At 46.9% G+C, this 27,833-nt stretch overlaps 1 long non-coding RNA gene across 1 annotated transcript; it reads left to right on the forward strand.

Moving 5' to 3' along the window:
- The first annotated feature begins 924 nt into the window (after positions 1–924).
- Positions 925–27,832, forward strand: LOC130153075 (uncharacterized). Its single transcript, XR_008823204.1, has 3 exons — positions 925–1,584; positions 24,683–24,813; positions 27,569–27,832. It is a non-coding gene; the product is annotated as an uncharacterized LOC130153075 (long non-coding RNA).
- Position 27,833: the final 1 nt, after the last annotated feature.

Consider the following 27,833-nt stretch of genomic DNA (forward strand, 5'->3'; position numbering starts at 1 on the left):
AAGGGTTGTTTGTCTTCTGAGCAATGGGTAGGTTGGAACAGATCAAATCTGTGTGCCTAAATCCCACATGTTAAGTCCCTGAAGTGGTAGACGGATGTTTGGCTGTATTATTTCAGTATGAATATCACCATCTTCCTTCTCCTCTTGCAAAACGTCATGCAGGTTGCTCCTGCAGCCCTGTGTTGCTTTGATATCTCTGTTGAGCCTGTGGCTCAGTCCCTTAGTGCATCGTTAGTGCTGCAGCGATGCACCAGGAAAACAAAGTTTGTGTCATACCGAGCAATCTTGTCTTTCTTGCTCAGATGGTTGGTGTAGCTGCTTCTGAAGACTTGAGTGATTGATTTACAGTTTTTCTTACAGGTTTTCATGTTGTTTAATTGAACTCTAAAATAACGATCAAAACACTGGTCCTTCGTAATATATAATGAAAGTACTCCACGCGCAAACCTGTTTTCAGATGCTTTTATAAAATACGTTAGATAAAAATCCCCAAACTAAGCAAAGCTAGCCATCCAAACAACCTCAAAAAGACACTCTCTAATCCATGTAGGTGTGCATTTCTCCTGTGCTTACTGAAGTGAGAACCCAAGTGTCTGCTTCAAATGTCAAATTTGACTTTCTTGGCAGGAAATTATTGTAATTTTGAGAACTTTTACCTTGGAGGTTTTTTGTAAGTAGATGAGAAAAAATGATACTGTTTTTGGCCTACTTTCAAAGAATAAAATTTCAAAGTGATTGATAGGTATTTTATATTTTTATATATATGCCTGTATACACACACATATATATCTGTATATACACAGATATCTAGTTCTAACCTGAAACAGCCAATAGTAATAAATCAAAGGAGAAGAGAAAGAGAGAAGATGGAGGAATTCTCCTGCTTTTATTCTTTTTCTGTAGGGAGAAAATACATGCTCAAGACGGTAGTCCCCAGGAAAAGCACTTTTCTGAACTCTCTAGCTGAGGAATGGAGATTTAGTACTCAGCAAATGCAAACTAATTTCCACAAAATGTCAAACAAGGAGATGATCTCTCTCCCCAAAGGGCTGCTTCTGAAATATAAAACAAAAGGCAGAGCCTAAATATATGAGTAGGCAGGGGAAGAAGCACACAGTTCAGCATGGCGAGCTGTGGTCTGAGCACATCAGCAAGCTGCCGGGCAGCCAGACCTTCACTTTAGCTTCCCCATCTGCATATGTGCAAGTCCTTAATTACATCACCACCACACAGTCTTCTTGTCTCACCCTGATGGTTTCAGTGCAGCTTGGATAACCACTTAGCATCCCCTTTCTGCTGCCCTTCCTCGCCAGAACTAGCTTGCTGCAGTCTCTTCTGAAACAGGAATTTTGGGCTTTGCTATGGCTATTGCTGTGACACCGGGGGGCTGCACAGGCAGCAGTGGAACCACCTTCAGAGCACGTCATGGGATGGAGGAATATTGTTCTGCTGCTCAATGTGGGAGCACCTGCAGCTCCTCCACTCTGCTGCTCTTTTACTTTTGGAGGAGCAATTCCTTCTTCATGGCTGAGGACATCAGGAGTGAGTGTGCTGGGCGCTGCGGAGGGCTGCTGCAGTGACAGGGTAAGTGGCAGATCTTCCATCCTGGGCTGGAGCATGCTTGGCATGGACAGAACATTTGGGAATTTTACTTGGAAAGGCTTGACAAATCTATAGGGAATATGTGTGGATTGTGACTTTTCTGTGGCTTTTCTGAGAGAAGTAAAAAGCTTGGCCACGTGCTTTACCCCATGGTCAATCCTCCACAAAAGTTTGAGTGCTCCAGCAAGTACTAGAGGCTTGCAAAGGAAGGAGAAAACTGCATGTTTTTCTCCAGCAGTACTTTTGGAAGTGTTTCGTCTTTCAAATACTCCCTTTCAAGCTGTGTAAACTCACAGTATTTATATTGCAATGGCCTTGGACCTTCAAGCAGGTTGATGGTGTTGCACAGAGTGGATTTACCAAGAGTGGTGAAATACCGCTGGGTGTTGCTCAGATGACCTCCTGCACAACCAAATGTAATTGCATCTTTACTCTAAAACATTGGAAAGAAATAGAAGCAAGAAAATTCAAAAAGCCAAATCTTACAAGGCTTGGAAGAAAAATACTGATTACAAACCCCACCTCTCTGCTAACATGAAATTCTGCCCATGTAAGTTGGTGGCATATGGTAAACTGGCACTTTGGAAACAAGTAAGCTACAGGTAAAGTGGCTATTAGTATAGTTAGTGGCTATCAGTAGTGTAGTTACCTGCTAGTATTTTGAGACTAGGTAAGTTGGTTGCTATTAGTCTGAACTTCATATGTCATTTGACCACTCTGAAGCAAGGTGATCGCAGCTGGGTCAAAACAAAGATGAAGAACAAAGGACTATGTGGTCCTGGTCCCAGGGCACAGGGTAGCACCCTTGGGTGCTCGTCCTGGGATGAGGGCACAGCAGTCCGGCTCCAGTTCTGGCTCTCACACCTCAGTGGTTAATGCACCTGGAGGAGGTCACATCTCTCTGGCTGCCAGGTGAAAGTGGCGGCAGAGGGAACCATCCCCGCCATACCCTGTCATGCAATCGCATGACAATGCAGCGTGCAGCATGAGTGAATTATTTCTTTTCTGGGGCTGGCGACCTGCTCGCTTGGCACGCAGCTCTCACGGTGTGACGCTCCAGCAGGTGAGGAAAGCAGCACCGCTTCCACCAGCTGGGACCAAACCACTTTTCCTTCTGCCTTCGCTCTCTGCATGGGTTTTTTACAGATCTGTTGGGAAGAGCAAGGGTAGAGCACAGTGTATCGTGCGTAAGCGTGACGTGTCTGCCGCTGCTTAGAAAGCACTACCCGCTCCAGTTCATTGCAACCTGGCCAGGTCCTGTCACTCCTGGCAGGGCTTAAGGATATTTTCAGGTTTATGTTGGGCACACATCACAGTGGCTATAGCCTGGAGTTTTGGCCTCTACACCTTAAGATTTCATTTGCTTCCTTGGGCACTTTTGCCTTTCAGTAATTTAGCGTCCTTATGTTGTGAATTCACTAAAAAATCTGTTATTAACCTTTTTGTTGCATTATACCTCTACATATACCTGCTGATTTAGATTTAATAAAGCCTTGATTATATACCATGAACTAGGAATGGGGTTTTGTTTGCACTGAGATTTGGGTGGAAATTTGTTTCTGTAGTTCTTTTATCCAAATTATTTTTTTGTCTTACTGCCGTAAAAGATGTTATATGCTGTATGAGCAGCAATATTTAACTGTGACAGAGCAAATTAAAAAGGGATTTTCAGCTGTACATACAGCACAAATGAGGCACACAGTTCATCTACATCTTTGTAGGCAGCCACAGGGTTCTTAATATTATTTTTTTAAAAAAAATTATGCACGTAAGAGTGCAAGATTGTTAAGGAGCAGTATTGGCTCATGAATTACAGTTTCCCCGTCTGCTGCAGATTGTGAGAAGCCATCTCTGCCAAAATACTCTAAAGCAGACGTTTCTCCAGAATAAGCTGAACAAAACAAACAAGCCAGGCAATGAGCTAAAGGTTTTTAAAACCTGAATTAATTTTGCAATTAAACATAAACGAGGGGGTAAAAAAAGACAGGTTATTAATGCAGGTTCTGGGAACACAGTATGGCTGGCAGCAGGGAACAGCTTGCAGGGAGGAATGCTTGGGAAAGTTGGGGACAGCTGGGATGACGATTAGGGGCTGCATGGGCAGGGGGGTACAAGACTTGGAGAGCAGTGCGGGTGTTTAGCTAGGGGCAGGCTGTGGGATGGGGGGACAGGCTGGGATAGCTGTGGGGTTGTGGAGGCACAGTCTGGGGATAGCAGTGTGGCTGGGGGTGGGGGTGGCAGTCGGGCAGCAGTGGAGCTGTTTGGTGACCTTATAGTGGTGGGAGATTCTGAAGGGCAGGGGCAGGCAGAGGAACCCATCGCCACCACCGGCTCCACACCACCACCAGCTGCCCCTGCATGGGGACGTGCTGGCCCTCATGCCCCAGGATGATCTGCTGGGGAGTGAGGGGGTAAGCAGCCGGTGCTCCCTCACTTGGAGACTCCCAGGTGATGCAAAGGAGCCTGTCCTAGCTCCATGTGTGGGTGCAGAAGAGGGTCCTGCCTGCACCAGCTCTCAGGCCAGCAAGGAGGTGGCAAACAGCAGCCACCAGTCGAGTCACATTTGGAGCAAGAGGGCTCTGGAAGAAACCTCAAGGTGCCCTGCTCAAAACCAGGAGGGAACCATCAATACATAGGATACACTGGTAAACAGGGTGGAAGAGAAAAATTTGGATATACATCCTGAAATGGCTGCAGCAGAGGGGCTGGCATCACAGAGACAGGAGTTGTGGGGTAGCAGCCAGCAAGCATGGGGACAGAAGCATCAGCACCGCAGCCAAAACCTAATGGGACCAGAACCAGCAGATGATGCCTGAGAAACTCAGGAGAGTAAAGGTTCATGCAGTAAGATGGGTGACACAGTTCAGCAGCCTGGCAGTGAAATGGATGTTTCTCAAAGGCAGGAACTTTGGGGCCAGGATTCTGAGCTGGAGCAAACCTGCAGACCTGCCCGGGAGCAGGAATATCTGCGGAAAGCATCCCAGTGGTCCCTTCGGCAGGACTCTTGGCACAGCCCTCAGCGGATCTCCAGGAAGGGCAGCCGGCAGCCCCTGGGGCCAGAGTCCTGTCTGGGGGACGAGCCATGGCACAGTGGCTGCCAGCCCCCATGGCAGGAGGTGCCGCTCAGCACTGGCTCCAGGGAAAGACAGGAGCAAGTGCGGAGGGTGGCCTACCGCCCCAAGGATGGGATGACCTGGGTCAGCCGAAAAACAACCAGAGAGGTCATGAACAGGAGCCAGCAGATGAGCAGAGTTTGGAGCAAGAAGGCTCTGGCAGAAATCCTGAAGTCCCCTGCTCAAATATCTGAGAGCAGTATTGATGCAAAGAATAAATCATTAAATGGGGCAGAAAGAGAAATTTCAGGTATGTGCCCTGAAACAACAAGATGGCCAGCAAGGCATGGCAGTGAGCAGGTACCAAGGCAGGAGTCCCAGTGCAGCAGCCAGCAGATATTGGGGCAGGAGTCACGGCATGGCAGCCAGCAGGCTTTGGGACAGCAGTCACAACGTTGCAGTGAGAAGGTATCGGGGCAGCAATCACGGCATGGCAGCAAGCCGGTATGGGAGCAGGAGTCATGGTGTGGCAGTGAGCAGGTCCCAGGGCAGCAGTCATGGCCCCACCAGCCTGGAGAAGAGGAGTCAGGGCAAGCCGACAGGCAAAGTGAGGGCTCTGCATCACCCTCTGACAGCAGCCTGCTGCTGGTGCTCAAGCTGAAGTGTGGCAATCTCCAGGGAATAGAGCTTGTGGTGGAGGAGCAAACAGCTAAACCTTGGAGAAAGAAAAATCAGGTGAGAGCAGAACACACTGAGCAGCTCTTCAAGGGCTCCACAGCTGGGCTAGGGGAAGTGGAGCAGACCTGCAGCCTCCTGTCTCTGGAGGGAGGGACCTGGATGGACAGAACAAGGAAAATCCTGATCAGTTGTGATGAAGAAATGGGTGACATTGTAACTCAGAGAATCCATGAAACAGCTCAGCACCCTGCCAGGCAGCAGTCCCAGAGGGAAGGGGCACCAGCATCCCCAAGGTGTGCAGTGAGCCAGATGAGGGAATGCTGCAAGTGGTGGGACTTGAGTCCTGGCACAGTGGTGGGGCAGACAAAAGTGGAGAAGCTGCCTCAGGGCTCCCGGCTGCCTCCCACAGCCCCAGAGGTTTGCTCAGCAGACACAGAGTGTTATTTCTCTAGAGGAAGGGTCTCTGGATCAGGAGAACAGGCAAATTCCTGAAGAATAAAAGCTGACAGATGAGTGTCGCCCCTCTGCAGAAAGGCAGTGACACAGTGCAGGAGCAGAGGGAAGCAGGATGCTGCAGCAGCAGGGAGGCAGCTGGAGGCTGCACATGGGGTGAGCAAGAGTGGGGTGAACCCCAGACCACCCGTCAGGTGTGGATGTACCAGAACTTCACGGGCGAATGTCCCCGTGCAGCAGCCAGCTGCCTCGCCACGGCTGACAGGGAACGGCTGAAGAAATCCCAGCGTGAGCCCCGGATGCAAAGGGTCGCCAGGCTTGGGAGTGGGGGCATTTGTAGAGGGACTGGGTGACAAAAATCTGCAGCTTGAAGAGTAACACAAAAAATTCCCTTTGGTACACGGAAAGTTTTTTCTCCAACCAGCGCAGGCAGGAGAGGGCTACGTGCAGGCTGGCAGGGGCAAGGGCAGGGGTGGATGGGGCAGCATCTGCTCTCACCTCTCCAGCTGTTCTACTCCCCTCGCAGCCTCACTGCCCCCCCTCATGCACACCTCTGCCCCTGACTTAGTAACCTCATTACATTTATAGAAATATAACAGCTTAGCTTGTGCTGTGATGCCATTACAAAGGTCACCAGTATGTCAGCATAGTTTATCCTGTTTAACATCTTTCTCTTGATATACTTTAGGAAGAGAGGAGACGCGTACCTTCTGGCTGTAAAAACCTCACCAGAGGGTTTGAACGATGCTTGTTGCTGCACAGGTCTCTGCACACTGCTCAGAGGGGTCATGGTCTCTAATACCCTCGTCTCAGCTACATCCCTGCCAGTAACAGGATGCACAGACACCATTTACACAGGCATCAGCATTAAATCCTCAGGACGTTGGGTCAGCTCCCCCTCAGCCTCGTGTGGTCTGTGGGCACAGCGGCACTGCTGCCTGGCTGAGCACAAGGTTTGGTTTGATTTCTGCCAAGCTCAGTGGCAAGGCACGGGGCCAGGAGCCGCTTCACGGGCGAGAAGAGCAAAACCCTTCTGTGAGGAGTGACAGCAAGGAAGAGACACTTGCAGGTGATGGGGAAGAGGAGCTGGTAGAGATGGCATGGGTCCAGGGAGTACTGAAATCATCATCTGGGACATGAAAAGAAAAGGCAGAACAGTGAAGACCAAAAATAACAGCTGCAAGTTGTCAAAAGGAATAAACCCACATCAAACAGGAAAAACAATAAAAGAGAATGGAAAACAACTGTATGTAGTCACTGAATTTATCCTCATTACCTTTGTTTGCAAGTCAAGGTCCTCCATCCCACCTGTTTTCCTGGGCTCACTTGCTCAGCCATGGTATTGGGTTTGCACTTCAGCAAGCCCCTGTTGTGAGTTGCAGTTGGACACCAATAGCCAGTATCTGGAGCCACTGGTCCCTTGTGTCCTGGAAAGGCCCCACTTTTCCTTCAGACTCTCCTTTTTCATTTTTCCACCCATAAATGGGGACAAGCATGCTTTCCTTTCTCTTGTGCTTTACTGAGATGATGAAAACTTCAGGAGAGCAGCTGTCCTGACCCTCTGTGCATGTACAATGCTGAAAGCAAAAGTTTTCTAAACCCAGCAGAGGCTTTTGGATAAAGAAAAAAAATGCCTTGAACTCTTATTCTGCTGGGGAATATTTTTCTTCCAGACCAGACTCCCACACCCCCTCCTCCGCTGGCAGCTGGGATAGGTCTGCAGTGCATGATGCTGAGGAAGGGGAATGGGGGAAGCTCAGCACAGCTAGGAATTGATAATGCAATCCCAAGGCAAAGCCTGGCTTGCCACATCTCCCATCAAAACCAGAACAGAAAAGCAATATAGAGCTAGACTTACACTAGGCATGAACAACATGAGAAGGCAATATATTCTATTGCATATAAGAGGTCCCTTTCCCTCCCTGCCCGTCACCCGCGCACTGCCCGTCCTGGCTACACTGGTCTCTCCTCCCAGAGCAGAGCGTGGCCGGGAGGGGTGCAGGGCTCCCTACCATGCTGGTTTCCCCTGCACGGCTTCGTCTGCAGCCTTGCAGGATTTAGTTCTTTCCTAAAGCACCAGCTCCCTAATTCTTAAGATGTTGTGAGCTTTTTACCCTTCAACACTACTTTTCAAAGGTTGCTTTAAATCCAAAGCAAACCCTCAGCTTGTAGCATCAAGCTTTAAAACACAAATCCTAAAGATTTAGATTCCAGAAAGAAAACAGAAAGTCCCAGGAGTTACTATTGTTTTTTTAGATACCGTGACTTCAAATCATTTTCATGAACATTGGCAGCCTTTTGACTTAATTTTATACACTTAGATGTTGGGTTTTTTTCTGACTTTAATTCTGAAGGGCTACATAGTGCTTTTGGTTTCCCTCCTTGAACTTGGATTTTTATGGTTTTATGTATTTTAAAGGAAATTTACAGCAGCACTAAGCTATTGCTTTTTGAAGTGGGGGATTCGGGGAAAAGAGGGCATAAAAGCATAGTTTGTATTGGAAATCTGCATCCTGCTTTAAAATGCAAGTCTATTTGATGTCTGAAGTTCTACAAAAGACAAAATGTTAGAAACCTGTAGCATAGCATGAAAGTAACTAGAAATACATACACATCTAACATAGAAATTGTAAGTGCAAAAGACAAAAGTATTTCTTACTGAAGGCTTCAGACTCCCTGGGTTACTGCCAGTCTTCCCTGTATGCCATGAGCTGCCACTGCTGTACCCTTATCCTCCAGCTTCAAGTTGAGGGCTCTCTTTACAAGGCAGTTTTCACCAGCTATTGGCCAGTTATTGAGGCTTAGTGGGACCCATTTGTGTCTGGGAGCCAGTGCCTCGATCCATCTGCCATGAAATCACCTTGTTTTCAAGCAATGACGGTGCTTAAGCAGCATGCTGCACACTCGTTCCCCAAAATACCAATGTAGAATAATATTCTTGTGGGATTCACAATAAAATTGAAAGTACACAGGGGTTAATGTTTTTTCAGACAGGAAACATCACGCGCTGCTGGCTGCTCATCACAGTGGGATGACCTCAGCCATCAGGTCCCTCTGCTGAGCAGATTTTGCTGCTGAACTTATGCTGTTTTCCAGCCTTTCCTGTGCCCCCAGCCCTTCCTGTGGGGAGGGGACCTCTGAGCCACCCGTGCAGATGCTGAAGGGGAAGGTGCTTAAAGAAATCTGCATCGTGTCAGACAAAGCTCTTCCAGCCCAGCTGCAAAGATGTACAATGGTGAAGTCCCCAAACACCGGTGCTTCTTTCAGCTGATGGCTTCTCCTTGAGGCTACGCTGAACTGGTGGGTGTCATGGCCAGTACTGATGGCCAAATGTGATCAGGGAAAAAATTTGGCACTGTCTTGTCACAGCTGTTTTACACTATTAAAGCTGATATGTCCATAATAGAAGGGTAAATGAGCTAGAGTCCTGGCTGTTCATCAGCTGAGGCTCCCAAAGTTCATTATTTTGAGAATTAAGATCTCCAGACAGTTCCTTGCAGATAGATTTCTTCAGGAAGGAAACATCATCTGCTAGTTTGCACTGTGGCCATTGGAAAACAGGCTGTAAAAAGACTGTGTAATTGTTATCATGTTATCATGCATTGTGCCTTATCTTGTGTGTAAAATGACTTTCATAAGTATTTTAAAAGACTTTGGTCTAGTTAGGACTTTAATGTCCTACACTGTTTCGGTGGAATTAGGAAGATACGTGCTAACAACAATTTCAGGTCAAAGCAGTCCAGGGATTTTATCAATGAAGTGTTGTAAAGGTCACCGTGTATCAATTCTCTTTGGATTTCTGACATGTTTTGCACTGGGAAAAAGGGGTTTGGGGGAATCCCTTGGTGCTGACATAGATGGCTGAAGTGATTGACCCAGGACGAGCTTCTCTATCGTCACAGGTGGAATGAGCCACAGGATAAAACGGGGATGGAGGGTCAGTGGGATGGTAGCACTGCCGTTGTCAGGCTTGATGATGTCACTGGGTTGGCATGCGGCCACCCTGGCCCCACTGTGCTGAGGGGACCCTGCGCTCGGGTTTGGACCTGACCACACTGAACATGACCCAAGTTACTAACGCTATTGAAATCTTATTTGCAGAAGGGAGCCAAGAGTGGTGAGACCTGCTTTCACCTAGCAGACCAGCAAAATCAGCTTCACTTCTTTTGTTTCTTTTTTTTGAGATCATGAAGCAGGTCATGTAAACATCATTAAAACCTGCATGGGAATGCTCACATGGGTGATGCTGGGGAAAAGCTTACACTCCTCTCTAACTAGTGAGTCAAAGCAGTAGAAAAGCCAGATACATCTTCACTGGAAGTTATCCCAGATGCCTTGATTATGTATTTTTATTTTCATTTTTCTGTGTGGCTCAGAAAACATTTTTATTTTTTGGGGAAGGCTTTCAGAGGCATAGGGATGAGACTGCATCTGCCGCTGCTACCCCAGCTCTTCACAACAGCAGTGTTATCTCAGTGTGTCCAGCTTCTCTTCGCCCCTTGCCCCTACTTAATGTCACCTTTGGATGGGGATGTTTCACCAGGTGCAAGCAGATGAGCATGGAGGATCCAGCTGTGTGACTGCACTGCCCCAGGCAGTAAAAGGAGACACAGCCACGCAACATACCAAAAAGATTACGGTTTTCGATAAAAACAGCATTAACTGCTGTTTGTGTACTAATGGATCTCTTGTTTTATAAATAACTGGACAATGTTAAAGCTAAACTTCCTCTTTGAAAAACAACATTCTCGTGGAAGCTCCCAGAGTTTCACAGACATGCTGAGATGAAACTGGTTGCCGTCACCTGGCCATGCGAGGTGACAGCCAACGTGGCACAACCCACTCATGCTTTTCCCTCACTCGCTGCAAGACAGTGAGCAAAGAAAATGTTCTAGAAAATCCTGGTCCATTGGTTACATTCTCAAAATATATGAAAGTAGCTCCTAACCAGCAAAGGGAACCGTGAGCTACCTCTGCCTTTGGTAAAATCTATATTTTGTAGGGACAAGGAGGCCAAACCTTCGCTGTGGAGGAGAGTCAGCCCGCTGCCAGGCACTGTGCAGGGACCCTCTGGCCTGGAGGTGGTTGGGACATTCCCTGATGATAGGCATTTAAAGCAAGGAATTCAGGCTCAACCTGAAAAAATAAAAAATAGAGGGACAGATTAAAGTATCCATGGGATTATTATTTGCAGCTGGCAACTGAAACATTAATTGGCAACGCATCAGATTTTGATTTGGAGGACCCTCTCGTAGCTGAAATTAATGCAGGTTCTCCAGCTGCAGTTGAAATGGGAGTGAAAGTAACAGACTTACTGAGATTTCTACAAAAGAAATGAAGATGCATCACATCATCTGGCCATCGCAGGGACAAACGCACGGGATGGCAAACTCACCTCCTGCCTATTCCTACAAATGCCATCTGAAAGCACCCTACCTTTTCTGAGCATCTCTCCCAAATCCCTCTGCACACCTGAGCCATGCTTCCAAAAAAGGTGAGGGGAGATGCTCACTCTAAATTCACTTGCAACAGGCGGTTTCTGAAGCAGGAGGAACTGCTTCTGCTGGTGACAGTGTGAGCTGTTTATCTGATGCTGGCCAGGAGCTGAGTATTAACATCAGTGTGGATGAAAAAACATATGTATTCAGACTTCAGAGTTTTGCGTTAGTGATTCTGTTTGTAAGCTCTCAGGTTAGCGAGAAGGGTAAAGTCTAAATGATTTTATATGCTTGGAATGGTATAATATTGCCCCTTCAGAATGGCTTTCAAAAAAATTAGTTTTTTTCCAAAAATGCAAGTACATGGTTCTGGAGGTTGCTCATTTTATTCAGCGTGTCTGCCATAATAGTCAGTGGTCTTATACTAAACAAGAGAAACAAAAAAAGGAAACAACCTGTTCGTAATTAGGGTAGAAACTCTGTGTTCCTTCTTTTGTTTTCTTGAGCTCAGGAAAATGTTTCTTGATGACACCTAACAAGCACGGTGTGACAGGAGACATGGCGAGAGGTTTGGGAAGCATGCTTTACCAGGACACATCTCAGGTATCCTAGAGAAAGGACTTAAGATGTGGCTTGGTCGTGGCCTCTAAGTAAATCAACGTGGAGAACACTCCTGGTTTAGGAGACGAGTTTAACCCCGCAGGCATGGGCCAGATGTATGGCAGAGGATGCAGCACGGAGGAAACATCTGGAGAAACAGGAATAAGAGAATGGAGAAGTGAAATCTCCCTCCCTTCATGTCTCCAGCTGTGGAGCTGTCCTGTGTTTTGGAGGGGGATGGGGTAGGGCTGGGCAGTGGGCGTGCCGGCACGTAGGCAGAGTGCTGTGGCTCGGGAATGAGGTGAAATTTGGGTGCTCTCAGAGAGGGACAGCCAAAAGGAGGGTTGAGTCTGTGGGTCTCGTGTTTATATGTGTAAATCGTTTTGTGGCTTTAATTCCTAGGGTGGCAGAAAGGTAAAACAGGTAACTTGCTGGTCTGCTGCATTTATTTAAATTTAAAAAAAATAGGAATTTAGTTCTGTTTGGTGAGGCAACTGCTTGCATTTTCCTCTGTTACCTTCAAAGGAATGGGAATGATCTCTCCATGTTTCCTTGGAAAACACAGCTCATGCAACTGCAAGTCCAGCCTTCCCAGATTTGTAGCAAAATCACATACTGTTTTGCAGAGTAAGGTTTCATAGTTTGTTGTAATTGGCACATGAAGATGTAACAGAAAGGCACCCAGCTTTTGCCAATTTGTCTGGCTCTAGCAATTTTCTTCTGCAAGCTGATTGCTAGCACCGTGCAGTGGTACCTTTATTAGCTACCTTTGAACTTTCCCAAATGGAAGTGAGAAAGCAATCATCATGTGTGTTGGAGGTAGGGGAAGGAAGGAATTTTATTTTCTTGTCATAATATTTCAGACAAGAGCTCAGAACCAAGGGTGGGAATTACTTTTTTCCCCTCCTGTTTCTGAACACAGACTAAATGCAAAATCCTGAATGCACCTGCAAATCCTAAATTACCGTGTCCCATTGGCACTGGAACAAGGTGTAATGAAAGACCACAGCTCATCTGTGATGGCTGTGCAACGCGCTGCAGCAGGAGGAAGATGGAAATGTGCCTCTTGGATGGTCTGAAAAGGACCAGACCGACTATGTCTGTGTAAGGGCCCGGTGAATTGTCATCAGGTTCTCCTCCAATTTACCAGTGCTGCTCCAGGTTTTGCATTCTGCCTAAATGAGATCTGCACCTGCAGGCTGGATTTCCTTCTCATTCAGTGTACTCTCCAAACTCAAAGCATCTCGCAGAGCCCCTGCCCTAACGAGGCAATGCCTGTGAGGTGCAAGAGAAGAGAGCTGGTCAGCTCTTCAGCTGAGGTGATGGAGTTACCTTACCAAGGAGCACTGTGCTTTGGGAACTCTAGGTCTTGTGGTGTAAACAGCAGCTGGACCTGGCGCTGTCACACAGGCAGAAGCTCCACTGGTGTGGGTGGGAGTGCTATCAGAGAAGATGCTCGAGAAGCCATCTCAAGGCAAAATTCAGTGATGGGAATGGATAGAAGGGCAAATGGGTGCTGGTTGATCTGAAATCTCTTTCATGGGGCATAAACAACCAACCTGTGTTAGGCACTAAGGGATGATCCAGCATCTCTGCAGCTCACTGGTGTTACACCTTCAGGGTTGTTAAATAATTTAGGCAGATTTGTTTTAGTATTGTGGTTTGTTTTCTTTCCATGATTTCTCATTGTCCTGCCTCTGTTTCTGACTGAGGACCAGGCAGTTAACTGCGGAGCCCAGGAGGTTCAGGGAAAACTCCAGGGCTGCTCCAGGGCTGGGGCTTTTCTGCAGCGACAGCTGCTGCCGGGCTTTGCCCAGCTCTGCAACTCATAACTCACCCCTGAAAAGTGCAGGATTAATAAAAAGCCCAGTCTGTGATGGAGATGGCTGCACAGCCCTTGCTTTACAGTGGCTCTTCCAAACCGTACTTTTCATATTTTAATTTTCTGTTGCCAAAGAAACCATTCCCCACCAGCTGCATCTTACGGCCTCGCTTCGGGGTGCCCTCAGTGCCCTCCCAGCCCATTTCTCTCCCTGTCCTTGTCCCCCCACACCGAGGTGCGGGGATCAGCGTGGGTGCAGCGGGCGCCCACGAGAGCATCTGCTGTGTCCAGGGCAGCATGGGCCTTCTGTAAGGAGGGCACTGAGGGAAGGAGATGGGAGAGAGGTTTATTTCCCTCCAGTCTGGAGCTCCGTGCTGGTGACTGCAGGCTGCCGAGAGCACTCCCACTCCGAGAGCAGCAATTAGCTCAGCGTTTCCTTATGCTCACAACTGCGAACCATATGCTTAGAGCTGCTGTATAATGAGCAGCATTCCCTGCGCAATAAGCTGCTGGAGGGTTTCAAAAAGCATAGGGGAGAGGGCTCTGCTGCATCCAGGGAAGGGTTTACTGGTGTCCATGGCATTACTGGTCCATCTTGGCAGCTGGGGAATCTCAGCCCAGGGCTTCTGCTGGTGGACTGGGTGCTTTGGCACGGTACGAGCCCAGTCCAGACCAGAGGGATGAAGGTGTCTGACCCACGAGCATGTTTCTGCATGTGCTGGTGTTGCCATGATTACTGCCCCAGCCCCCCCTTACTTTCTCCAGGGGTTCACAGCTCCTCTGGTGCTGCCTCTGGCTTTTCCTGGGACTTGATGGGCTCCGAGGGGTGATTTGCTTTGAGTGAGTGCAAGAGGCTGGCAGCCTGGAAGAACAGCCACTAAAGCAGCTGAGCCAGGGACAGAGCACGAGGACTTGCTGCAGAGACTGGGAAGAAAAGATGCTCCTAAATCCCGGGACTCTAAACCCGGAAACTGGATGCAGTACTTCAACAAAGCACTTTGTACAGCCTTTTTACCGATGTGTCAGTCAAAATCTTTTATATAAAATTTTGCTTTTCTAACTTGCTCAGGAGTCCTGAGTGTGAGCAGAGGCACTGCTGGGCAGGCGATGCACAGCAAAGAGCTGCACGCCTCAGTCTCAGCTCTTCTTTCCATGCTGGTGGGCAGCCCTGGCGGGGCTTACAGGCAAAACACTGGCTGTGGGCTACAGGGTAGGTGTCCTGGTGCCGATCCTCAATCAAGGCATCAACCTTTTTATTTTCTGTTTATCAAAACATTATTTGCACCCTTCAGCACCCTACCTCTTACTGTGTGACAGCCACTATGTGCTTCCTATGCTCTCATTGCTTATCTTGGCATCACCACGTGGTGTGGAGCGGTGGTCTGAGGGCTCCTTCCTGTGGGCTGACCTCCCGGCATCTGCTCCTTTGCTGTGCTTACGTGGGCAAGATTTAAAACTGTAGCTGGCATCCTGCCCCCTTTAACTCGGCAGACATAAATCCCAGTCTTTATGCAGCTCATGAATGCAGCCAAGTGTCATTTTGCAGTTGGAAAGCTTCTACCCATATTTGTTAAATACTTTTAAAGGGTATTTATCTGTATCATTTGAATGAGCGATTAAACTATAGAGAAGATCCTACCTGCTGGTCCCTGGAGGCAAGCATCTCCTTTCAGGATGCAATTATTGCAAGCAAAGTCTGCATCTGCTGCTGCTTGTGAAGGCACGAACCAGCTGTGGGTCTAATGTAGAACCCTGTGAAAGGGAGGTGTTGCAAAACCCCTGAAACCAAGAGGTCTGGCTCTACCGGCGGCTCGGCGCATGCCAGTGAGCAATGTGCAGCAGCGAGAAGGCAAAAGGGAATCCCTGAGCTCCATGGGGGTGAGCTGGCAGGAAGAGGATCACTCAGGGGAGGAAGCCCAGTGACATTGACAGAGCTAGAGGAGTGCCAGAGCGTTGTGGCTGGTTTGCTTGGGCACTGTGAGCCTGCTTTACTGAGGAGGTCATTTGCTGCAGCACAGCAGGGCAGAAGCAGGCTCCCACCTCTGAGGCCTGCATCCCTCTAGAGATGGCCACCTTGGGGCATGAGCAGGGAGCAGGGCTGCCTGTCTTAAAGGCTGTGGAAGACTTTAAGAAGAAAAAAAAACAAAAAAACTTCACTGAGAAATCACATTGTGGATTCAGAAAGAGTTGGAAAGTTAAAACTGCTTCTTCAAAACTCTTTTGTCCTGGCTGTCAAGCAGGCGGCAGATAACCCAAGCCCTGGCTGCCACCGTCAGCGTTACAAAGCAGATCTTTACATGGGGATAAAGTGTTCTTCAGCAGTTTTGCTAGAGTATCAGGCACAAACAGACTGCTCAATACACAGCATGAATGCTTTTGAATATATTTTGGTCCTGAATAAATGACAAGTTGTGGTTTCTGCTGCAAGAAGCTTTGAGCTCCTTAAAAATAAAAACCTGTTATATAACGTAGTTTATTAATGGTGCATCAAAGTGTTTGGCAAGTAATAAATTACATGCCATGATGTATTTGCTGTGATAAAAGTTCGTGGATGGCTTCAACTGTCTTCAGAATTTTATTTTTTGTTAGCCTCTGCCCTTAATGTCAGGGTGCCTGTGTGCCCACCGCACCCCTGCCCGGGGTGGATGTCCCCCCGCTCTGCTTCTGCTGGAAGGAGCTAGTTCAAAAGTTTGGGAGCATCAGCATGACATCTGGCTACCTGGAGATGACAGGGTTCATAAAAGACAAAATAAAATTCAAGTGCAATAGGGACATTGCTTTATTAAAATATTTGCAGGCAAGTGATGGTTTCAGGGAAGGTCTTGTGGGTTGCTAGAAATGGGCCATGGCATTGGCTCATCGGTTCATGGCAGTCACTTTCCCCATTGCTGTTTTCTTTTGTAATAAAATTTACTACTGACACAAACTCCTGGTGACTGGAGTCTGCTCCACAAAGCAAGTAGCTTGTGCAGGCGGTGGGAAAGTGGAGACTTCTGTAGAAGAGTGGACAGATCTGACTGTTTTACTCTTCCACCTACACGTTTCTTGAGGAGTTTTTTGCTTGTTTGGGTTATAACTCACTGTAATTATGGGATAATAAATACCCATTTACCTCCTTAGGAAGATGCAAATATGGCTTGCAGGCAGAGGCAGGCTGAGAAGGAACAAGTTCCCTGAAGTCTCATAGTGGATCTGCTGGAGACAGAAACTGGCTGGCTGCTTCCCGAGTCCCAGTTCAGTGACTCAGTGACGAATTACCTCTCCCCCAAGCTTTGTTTTTGAATAGCAAAAATAACAAAAATGCTGAAAGCTTACTAGGGATAGATATTCTTAAATATCTCTATCAGACATTTCTGACCCCGTGCTCCTGGGGGCTAAGGCACGTGGAGATTTCTCTGCTCCCTCCCTGCCGTGCTGTGAATGCCCATTTATTCTCATTGAAGCCAATTTCAGCTCTAGCCTCATCTGCAATAACTGGCTGAATGCTGAAGGGAAAAGGAAGCTGAGTGTCTTTGGCATTTTAGAATAATGTGCCTTTTTTCATCTTGCCTAATTTAATGTGTGGTTCAGATGTTCCTGTCTGAGAGCTGTGATAGATCTTGCCTGTGCTATGTAAGTGCTATATGGTCTGTGCTGCTCTGAGAGTAGCTTGTAGCTATTCATGTCTTGAAATAAAATATGAGTATGTTTAAAATCTCCCCTTTACATTTTGCACAGCAGTTATTAGTGAAAAGAATGTATTTTTTGGCAGTCTTCACTATTACTTTGTGACTATTTGTGTTTAACTAATAGCCTTTCTTTTGCCCTAAAATTCTTCTGATATTCTGAGGCTTCAACAATACTCAAACCAGCAGTTTGCTGTAGTGGCACGGCCTCATTAGGTTGATGCATTTGAACACACATACTAATAAGGCTGTCATAAGAGGAAGGATACTTTATTTTGTTCTTCCCTGGGGTTGCCACTTGAAATAAGAACAATTGCCGATTGTGGGTGGTGCATTTCAGAGGGAGTCCGAGGCAGAAAGGAGGCAAAGGCACCAGGGGCTTAGGGGCTTCAGGGAAGTTGCTTGTTTGCAGGAGAAGTGCCTCTCTCTTGTCTACGGTTGTGGTTTAAGCCTGGCCGGCAGCTCAGCCCCACGCAGCCCCTCACTCACTCCCCCCACAGCGGGACGGGGAGACAACCAGAGGGTCAAAGTGGGAAAACTCCCGGGCTGAGACAAAGACACTTGAAGAGGCAAAGCAGAAGCCGCGCACAGCAGCAAAGCAAACCCAGGAGTTCCCCCACCGCTGCCCAGGGCAGGCAGGTGCTCAGCCATCCCCAGGGCAGCCGGGCTCCATCAGGGTGACGGGGGCTTGGGCAGACAAACGCCATCCCTGCCAGCGCCCCCCCTTCCTTCTGCTTCCCCAGCTTTACATGCTGAGCGTGACGCCGTATGGTCGGGGCCGTCCCTGGGGCCAGCTGGGGTCAGCTGTCCCGGCCGTGTCCCCTGCCAGCTCCTGGTGCCCCCCAGCCTGCTCGCCGGTGGGGTGGGCTGAGGCGCAGCAAAGCCCTTGGCTCTGGGCAAGCCCCGCTCAGCAGCGACTGGAACAGCCCTGTGTGCTCAGCGCTGTTCCCAGCACAGACCCCAGCCAGCCCCACGCGGGCGCCGGGACCAGCAGTCACTCCAGCCCGGCCAGCACCAGACATCTGCCTGTCTAACTGTTTGGTCTGCATAAAAATGAATTTCTCAGGTAGCACTTCTAAATCTGTAATGAACTCCAAGTCCATAATTTCTGAGTGTGTGTAGATGAACTGCTGCTCAGCTCAGCAAGCGCTAAAAATAGAACTGCAGAGAAACCCCATGCCAGCTCATGGGCTCTGTTACATTAAATGTTTAATTAACAAAATTTTACTGCATTACTTATGGCTGTTTCTTCAGTCTATTGCTGTGTTTCATGAATGATACTACTAAGTGTGCGCTTGTTTTGTCATGTTTGTCATAAACTTTGAATTAGAGGGTTTTTTTGTAGAACAAAAGACATTGATGATTTTTCTTTTTGTAATGGTCTCTGGAAATGGTTTTTCGTCCTTTCTCATTATAATGGAGCCATCCATTTCTTTTGATGCATGCACTGTATAAATCTAAAAGGTCTTACAATGCTGCTTTAATAGTTATCCCCATTTTTTGATTTAGAAAATACAAGTGATACAGAATTGCAGTTACAGTAAGGGCGCAGGAGCGGTGTCACAAGCCCCTTGCCACCTGTCGGGTGCTGATGCAGGCACGGGGGGGCTCTGCCGCTGGCTGGGCTGGGGGCACCCCCAACCTCCCACTTCTTCTGCTTGTCCCCATGCCGAGGTAAGGACATGACTTAAAGCAGCACTGGCTCAGATGCCAAGAAATTCCTTAGCTGAAGCCCATCGCTTTAGGAAGGCAGGCTTTGTGTTGTGCTGTTGGTTATTAGCATAGTAAAATGAGGAGCTGAGGAGAGAGAAAGCCACAGTTTAATTGTGTTTGGGTGGAATTTAGATATATGTGCTTGAGCTGTTGGAAGTCTTCTCTTTTCTTGTGCTTTTCCTATTTTTTTTTCTTTTTCTGAAAATACAGAGGACTCATAGCTAAAGGATAATTACTCACTAATGATAAATGTGCCCCTTAATAAAGGCTGATCTTAATAAATAAAGAGCTTGTGCTATACCTAGCTGCCCTCCTGGAGGCACCAAATTCCTTGCAGGCCTGCCAACAATGGCAGCAGTGGCACAGCCAAGATGGGCATCCATCAGCCCCAGCTCCCCCAGAGCTGTGCTGATGGAGATGCTGCTCCATACCATGGGGAAGATCTCCTTGCGAAGGTCCTAGCGTATCTTGGAGCCAGCTGAAGGAGCTCCACTCTTCACAGTTTTCTGGAACAGGTCTTGCAGTTTTGGCTTCTTTCCCCTTTGCCAATTTCCCATGCGCCTTGGCTGGCTGGCTGCTCACCGGTGGCAGGTCCAGCTCCAAGATTAACAGCTGAGCTGGGTATTTTGTATGAAAGGGAAGTTTTGCTGTTGCTGTTGATCCTTCCTCTAATGGGTTTTCATTTGCAGGTAAGAGCCACTTGAAATCCCCTGCATGACAGACTAAGAGCTGTGTTTACCGTTGAAGCTGAAGATGCATTTCTGTCTCCTAAGAGCATTCCTCATGTACTAGAGGTTTCCTCCTTATGGCAGTGATTTTAGCTTGATGCTCTAATTATGTGGTTTGGGGCACTACTCAAGCATTAATGTTTGGAATGGCAGGAATGACGTGCTGTCCATTCCTTATTCTGCAGAATTCAATTCAGGGTATTTATTTTTAATTAGATGGCTCTCTTTTATTTTATTTTGGTTTATTTTATTATGTCAATTGGTATAGCTGGAAGAAATAGTGAAGTGGCAACAGTGAAAGAGATGACTTCCTTCTGCAACCTGCCTCTCTTGTGCAATAAAAATGATTATGTGCTCTGCTTTCCATAGGATTTTGACCTCCAATGGAGTGCAGCTTCAGTGGGGACTTATCTTATTGCACAGCAATCAATATTTTCTTTTTCTTTTCTTTTCTTGTTTTAATTGCATCATTTCTAGCTCTATTGTGTATTGTTGAAAACCTGCTTTGAGCACATAAATTTTTCTCTGATCAGCATTATTATGTTGATCTTCATCACTGCGTTGAAGGTGAGCTTCACACAGTCATGAAGCTTGAGTACTTGTGCCTGTTCCTTCACAGGTTTCTGTTACAGGCACCAGTCTCTGCAGGGGTTTGGGTGCACATACGAGAAATGCATAAATACCTGCTCCAGTCTGAATCACACAGGATTAGATGGACAGCTGAGGCCAATTGGCATGATGTCCCTGGCCCTAAATACCTGATGAGAAGATGATGAGCATGCTGCTTACGGTTGGCTGCTACATGACTCTTCTGGTCCTGTTTCTTACACCAGGACATCCAATACCATGAGCAGCACCGTGGCATGCTGTGCCCTGCACAGCCTGTGTGGAGGCCAGGGAGATGTGGTGTGTGAATTGCACCCAGTTCAACACACCTTGCCCCTGCAGTGCTCCTGGATGAGCAGTGCCTCTGCACCCATGCAGCTGGTGGGTCCCGCACTTGCAGACAGATGTGCAGCATGGTAGAGACCTGCAGGAGTGAAATAATGGACTCAACGACCTATCAATCTGATCCTAGTTGAGGACGCTTTGCTTAAGTTTCTGCAAAATTATATACAATTTTCATATCCATACACATGTCACCTTAATTCTGTTGGTTACATACACTGTTCACACGCTGTTATAGATATACTAATTGGTTAAAGGTATACAAGCACTCAATCCCATTTTTAGAATTGTTGACATTCCTGTGGTTGTCAGCTCCCAACTCAGCTTCCTGTTTTTTCTGCCTGCTCGACTGCCAAAGATCCAGTTTTCTTTGTTCTCGGTGTCTTTCTCAGACAACCTTGTGGCCTTGCTGAGCTGGCAAAGCCTTTAATCATGTCAAGCTGCTAAAGCAAGAGTGAGTTTTGATAGGTCACACGTCCCTTTTCTTCCAAATAAACTGCCAGAAAGACCCATCCCTGAATTTGTGTATGGTCATAAACTGTGTGTGTTTAAGCCTGGTAACGCGCAGTTCTGCCGTTTGTAGGTAAGGTTCCCAGAAAAACACCCCCAGACCTCATCCTAGGACACAACATACCACTTTGACAGCAGCATTATCTGTTCCATGTAGGGGGGTCATGGGGCTTTGGTAGATGCTATCTCCACTTGTGCCTCCATGCTAGTTGGGATTGGTTTTGCAGAAGAGGTGCTGATACACGAGTGGCTAGTGCTGCCATCGAACCACAGAATCATGTAGGTTGGAAAAGACCTTTAAGATCATTGAGTCCAGCCATAAACCCAGCACTGCCAAGCCCACCACTAAGCCATCTCCCTGAGCATCACATCTACACGTCTCTTAAATACCTCCAGGGATGGTGATTCCACCACATCCCTGGGCAGCCTGTTCCAATACTCAACAACCCTTTTTGTGACAAATTTTTTCCTAATATCCAATCTAAACCTCTTCTGGCACAACTTGAGGCCATTTTCTCCCATCATGTCACTTGTTATTTGGGAGAAGAGACTGACCCCACCCCTCTCCAGCCTTCTTCCTTTGTTGTAGGGAGTGAGAAGGTCTCCTCTGAGCCTCCTTTTCTCCAGACTAAACACACCCAGTTCCCTCAGCCGCTCCTCATCAGACTCCTCCAGACCCTTCCCCAGCTTTGTTGCCCTTCTCTGGACATGCTGCAGGATGTCAGTGTCTGCTGTGAGTGACAGGGTGTAACTGGTTACACACTGGTATCTTCTAACATTGGTGCCAGGGTGCCACAGGGCAAGCGGGGAGCAGGAGTGGCCAGGGGAAGGGCTGCAGGCAGCGCAGGAGTGTGGGCAGCTTCTCCACAAAGCTGTTCCTGCCTAGTTCTTCTTCTGGCTTCTGTGTCACCATAACATGAGTTTATGAAAAATATTAAGGAAATACACTCTCACGGCCTTCACAGGGGTGCCGTACTGCTGGCCCCTGATGGATGTGGCTGCAGCACACCCTGGTAAAGGGATGTTTCCACCAGTACTTGGACCATATTTTTCCTTCCTCATTGAAGGAGTCAAACAGCCAATGCAAATGTGCTCAACAATCCTCTGGCAGGTCTGCCTCCCTCGGTGGCACCCATGCCACCGGTGCTGGCTCGCCATCGTGGGGTTTGTTAAGACAGTGCCACACACCAGTTTGCAGATCAAATGCAACATCTGCTTTGCTGATGAGCTTTCAAACAGCCATTAGCTTTAAGGATGCCGAAAATCTGCTGATTGTTTTGATTCATCCTTACTTGTTACACCTCATTAAACTTGAGTGGCGGAGCGGAATTGGCAGTGGTGTGCGACTGAAGGGATGGGGTGGGGAGGGGTGCCTGCTCCTGCTTTCAGGTGGGTGGGTGGGCAGTTGGGGGTGAAGCTGAAGAAAGCTTAGAAGAAAACACAGCAAGCTTTTTATATGCTACACTGAAAGGTAAACCTGGTTCTAATTTAAATTTCAGTCCTTGTACAAATTACAATACTTGGAAATTTCCATCTTCAAAGCCCTTTATAGACAAGAACAAATTTTTTCTTCTGCCATCCTCATCAGGAAAAAAGCTTTATCTTGGGGAAATTAAGGAAGCAATTTTTAACCAGATCACTGGGGCTGAGAAGGAGCTGAGCCAGCCCAGCCAGCTGCTCCGCAGCCTTCCAGGGATATCTCAGCCGGCTGGAGAGAGATCCATGTCCTTGAAACCTGTTACTGCCTCCACTGTCTGAAATAGAGGCTGATATGGCTTCAGAGGTCAGAGGAGGTGTGAGCAGTGCCTGGGGTGCTCCCAGGCTGCTGGACAAGGTGGTGGTGGCTGCATATCATTAAGAAACCAGTCATGGTCTCTGAATGACCAGCCAGGGGTGTGGGAAAGTGGCAAATCCAGTTTTAGGGTGAGTTTTTGGTTGCTTTGTTGTAGCAATGTCACTGGAGATTGCCAAAGCAATTTCAGGCAAAGCAGAAGTGTCAGGAGCAATGGTTCACCCCGAATTGCAAGGCTGGAAGGGTCAGTGGTTCTTGGGCTCCAAAGAAGGGCTATTTTTTCTCTGAGACATCACCAAATAGGCGATGTGCTCTCTGTCTGCTGAGAAGCCTGTCCAACTGCTTGGCTTTGGGGCACATGGTCCTGGGGCTTCCTCCATGCAGAAGGGCAGATGTACCCGGTCTATCTGATGTGGTTTCTTTTAATGGGAGCCAAAAATGTGCTTCAGTGTCATATAAACACATGCAAACACACATGCCTGCATGCCCCAAGCAAAACCCATCTTGTTCTTGCTCCATTGCACTGATGGGTGCTGTCTGTAAGGAGACCAGGTTGGAGATGCTTTTTCCCAGTCTGGAGGTGAGATGTGTGTGAATCCATATTTTATTATCTTGGAGAGGATGTTAGCAGTTTGGCTTCCAGTGGCAGCGAAGAAGTGTTGTCCATCGTTGGGAGTGTTTCAGGTGGTGAAAGGCCACCAGAGATCTTGTGGCCATGAGCCCATGGTGAACAGTGGTGCAGAGGTCCTGAGAAGATGCAGCTGAGCTGTGTCCAAGGGTCTCCCTGCCCTCGTTATGGGGGTACGATGGAGGTGGGGGCTGCAGGCACACTGGGGATGGGACGGATGAGCTCCAGGGGCAGGGAGCTGAGAAAAAATAATTTGCTGGACAAGGTTATGGCATGAAGGAGTCTTGTCAATGTAGGTCAAACAGTGGCTCCTGTGTTTGGTGGCAGTCAGGCCATGCAGGTGTTAATGAAAAAGATTTTTTTCTATTATTTCACATTGCTCCATTTTAAAGTACACATTGCTTTAAAGTAACACACTACATTATAATGTGTGGCAGGTATTGCAAGTTGTGTTACAGATGCATTTTGCGATAGGGTTGATTCCTACAAGCGAAAAAAACCCATTAATCTGTCACTGCTACAAGGGGGCTGAGATATGCACTCCTTTCTCTGTACAAAGGATACTGATTTATTTTCCTCTGGACTTGTTCCAACTGCTTTGAATCCCTTTGGCATAAAAAGAAAATCTAGTTTATTCTCTTCCTGGTTTTGTGACATTTGCTGAAGGAAGCAGCATACCAGGGTCTGGTGATAAAAGACCATCTTATATAGAGCTGCCCATACCTTGGTGGTGTGTGGGCAGCTTTCTGCTGCTCTAACTGCCCCGAGCGCCAGTGAAGCCCTATGTTCAGAATCCCACGAAGATGGGCTGGTGTCTGAGGACAATCTATAGGTTGCCACACCTGGGGTCATCATCACACAAGCCATGAACCGGTGCACCATTCTTTGGCTGTAATTTTTTTAATTCTACAGAAGTAATTGAATGTTTTAATAGATGTGACACTTAGGGAGATGGTTTAGTGGTGGGCTTGGCAGGGCTGGGTTAACGGTTGGACCTGATGATTTTAAAGGTCTTTTCCAATCAAAATGATTCCATGATTCTGTGATTCCAGGATTAGAGGATGAACTCGGTGCCAGGGCTCCTGCCTTGACCCCTGGCCACTGCACGAGACTCTGAGTGAGCAGCCACCATGGACTTCTGGTGCACGTGAACTGAAGCACTCGTCTCCAAGGCCTGGGGAAGGTAATTAACATCTCCAAGCTCTTTCTAAGCTCTCCAGATGAAAGACGGTGAAAGAAAGGAGTCAGCTACTTATTCCGCTGCTTCTTTCCTTGAGGACCCCTGAACGTTCTTGCCATGACAGTAACACTGAACAGAGAAGTTTTGTGCTTGGGAGAAATCACCTTGTCTGTCCGTGTCACTCCTCCACAGCCATGTCCTGTTGGCAGGACCGAGGGTGCCACGGGGCTGCTGATGGTTGCCAGAGCTGCTTGTCTCCTGCATCCTCAGGAGACACCAGCCCGTCTGGCTGGGCAGGAGAACAGGTGACACACATCACATTACCAGTGTGCTCACTGATGATGTGCTGTAAGGTAAAGGGTGCATGTGACAGACAAATAAACTGCTTGAAGCCTTTTTCATCAGCAAAAGGAATCAGAACAAACTGGAAATTCAAGGTGACTTCACTGTTCTGAACTCTCTTGTAAAAGCTGATGGGTGAAACAACACCTCTAATTCCACGTGCATCCTTTTCGGGGGTCTCTGTGTCTGCGCTAATGCTTAGTGCTGAAGCTGGTTTTCTCAGTCAGTGCCTCTAGGAGCTTGTCAGCTGGTGAAGTTTATTTCTGATGGTAATACTTTTTTTTCCTGTGCGGTGGTATCGGTTTTATTCATAGGCTTGCTTCAGTAAAACACTTAGAGATTACTATTTTAAATACTCTCACCCTGGCTTCTTGTACTTATTTTGTTTTATATACACGTGTATTCTGCAGGTAACAGAAAGGAATTTAGCTTGTTTCATTAGAAGTGAAAACAAGGAGCCTCGGAGAGTCACAATCTGCACTTAGAAGTAATGAACTCGGTGCGAGCAAGGACAGCTTGTTCCCTCCTCACTTATTTGCATGACAGCAGATGGATATCACAGTGTGCTGGGATCTGTTTTGCAGGGTAGGTGCAGAAGGCATCAAACGTTGCTAAACCAGAGCTGGAAAGCTGTGGAGTCATGTAGGAGTAGAAGAAAATACGATCCCAAGTCCTGAGCTGGGAGGAGGTCAGGCTCCGAGCCGGACCAGCAGCCTAAGTGTCCTACTTGCATCCCCTGAAAATTAATTCTGTCTAAAACAAGTTGAAATGAAGAGCTTCTCCCTTGATATGAGGCTAAAAGGATGGCTTAATTAAATGAGCAGAGCAGGCACTGAAAGGGGATATGATTGCCTTGGAGAAATACTTTGAGGACTGGACACCAGGGATGGAAGGGAAATATTTGTCCTGAAGGACAGTGTTGGCACAAGGACAAGTGAATTTTAAAATTTCCATGAATAAGTTTAGGCTGGGAAGTAGAAGAAACTTTATGGCTTTCAGAGAAATAAATTGTAGAATAGTTCCCAATAGGAAAAGTGGGGAAAAAAGCGTGTAGTACATTTTAAGATGAAGTTTAGCATTTTATGAAAAGAATCATGTGATGTGATCCTGTGGGGACATATTAAATATTCTAGATGGGTCCTATGTCCTTGCCCAGGAGGTTGACTGGGCATTTACCAGGAATATTCATGGGGACCCAGAGAAATTATAATAAATCATAATTACCCTATAATCTGCAAGTTAACAAAATTTTCCTAAAGACAATATTTCAGTGAGTAATTACTCTCAAAATTAGTTTGCAGTACAGCTAAAACATACTCAGTGCTCTTCAATATTGGACTTTCTTCTTCCTGTGCTTATTTTCCCATATCTGAACTTTATTCGTTGAATGATAAATATACTTTGATATACATAAACAGTGAAAGTACCATATTAAAAGAAGACTGAATATTTAACTGAAGTTTAAACTTGTCATTCAGTGATCTGACAATAAATGTCATAAGATATTCTACTCACAAATCAAATCCCTAAACAAATGCTTTGACAGAAGGTGCTGATCTGTCCACATGTACAACTTTATTTACTGGAAAATTTCAATAACTAAGTCATAGGACTTCTGCAAGAAACACTAAATCAAGATTTTCCATTGACAAGTTGATCTAGTAATGCAGGTTGATAAAGATTGTCTGATATCTTGAATATCAAGTTATTTCCCAGTGTTCTATTTTTCTTAGTTTGAAATTGTCTCTACCAACTCTCTAAAAAGCCATTTTTATTGTGATAGGATTTTATTTTCACATAATTTTTCAGGTTATTTGCTGTAAATGAAAAAACAATGAGTTTTTAAGAGATGTGATAGACAAATGATGTATACCTCTCCTGCTTGCTCTATTTTTTTAGTTATGGGTAATAAATTTCTTCTTTTAAAGCAAAGAAAATTATACAGTAAGGAACAAACCCCAAGAACCCCTCTTCAAGAATCCCTCAGTGCAGCAGTACCTATGGCAAAAGGAACATCTGGGCTGTAGAAATCAGGCCAGGTCTGTAGTCACGTCTTCGGAACGCAATTTTTTGGTGGTAAAATATTTATGACTCTTTCTCCAACTTAGGGGAAGGGAACAGCCATCCATTGCAGCTAACCTTAAACGTTAAATGAGGATCTCTTTTCAAGTCATAGCCAAGTTTTATAAGGCTGCAGAAGCCCAGTAAACAGCAGTGGATTGCCTTTTCTGACCCACCGCTCACCAACTCCTTTTATCTGCTCAGGCTCACACGTCCCGGATCAAGAAGGCAATTTCCTTTATGACAGCCCAGGATGTACAAGCCTCAATAAGCCAGCAGTCATCTTCGTTTTCAGGATCAGTGGACTACAAAGGGAGAAGAAAGAGAACAATTTAATAACATTTCTTTTCCATAGGTGGCTAAGCCTGGGCACGCTTTCTGTTCCTCAGCATGTGTGGTTTATCCCAGCAGACGTGAGCAAGCTTCTGAGCGAAAAGGTGAGTCTGAATATGACAGCACTGAAAGAAAGCCTAAATAGAGAAAAGTTCTCCCTTTTACCCCCTCTAAAATTCATAAGAAAAGTGCTCAAAGCAATTCATTGTTGTCTAGTTTGCTGTGTTGTTAGGAGGCTGCATACCACCCTGGGGTCCCTCTTATTTCTAGTCTGTATGTCACAGAAT

Source organism: Falco biarmicus, chromosome 7, assembly GCF_023638135.1.
Source record: "Falco biarmicus isolate bFalBia1 chromosome 7, bFalBia1.pri, whole genome shotgun sequence".
NCBI lineage: Eukaryota > Metazoa > Chordata > Aves > Falconiformes > Falconidae > Falco > Falco biarmicus.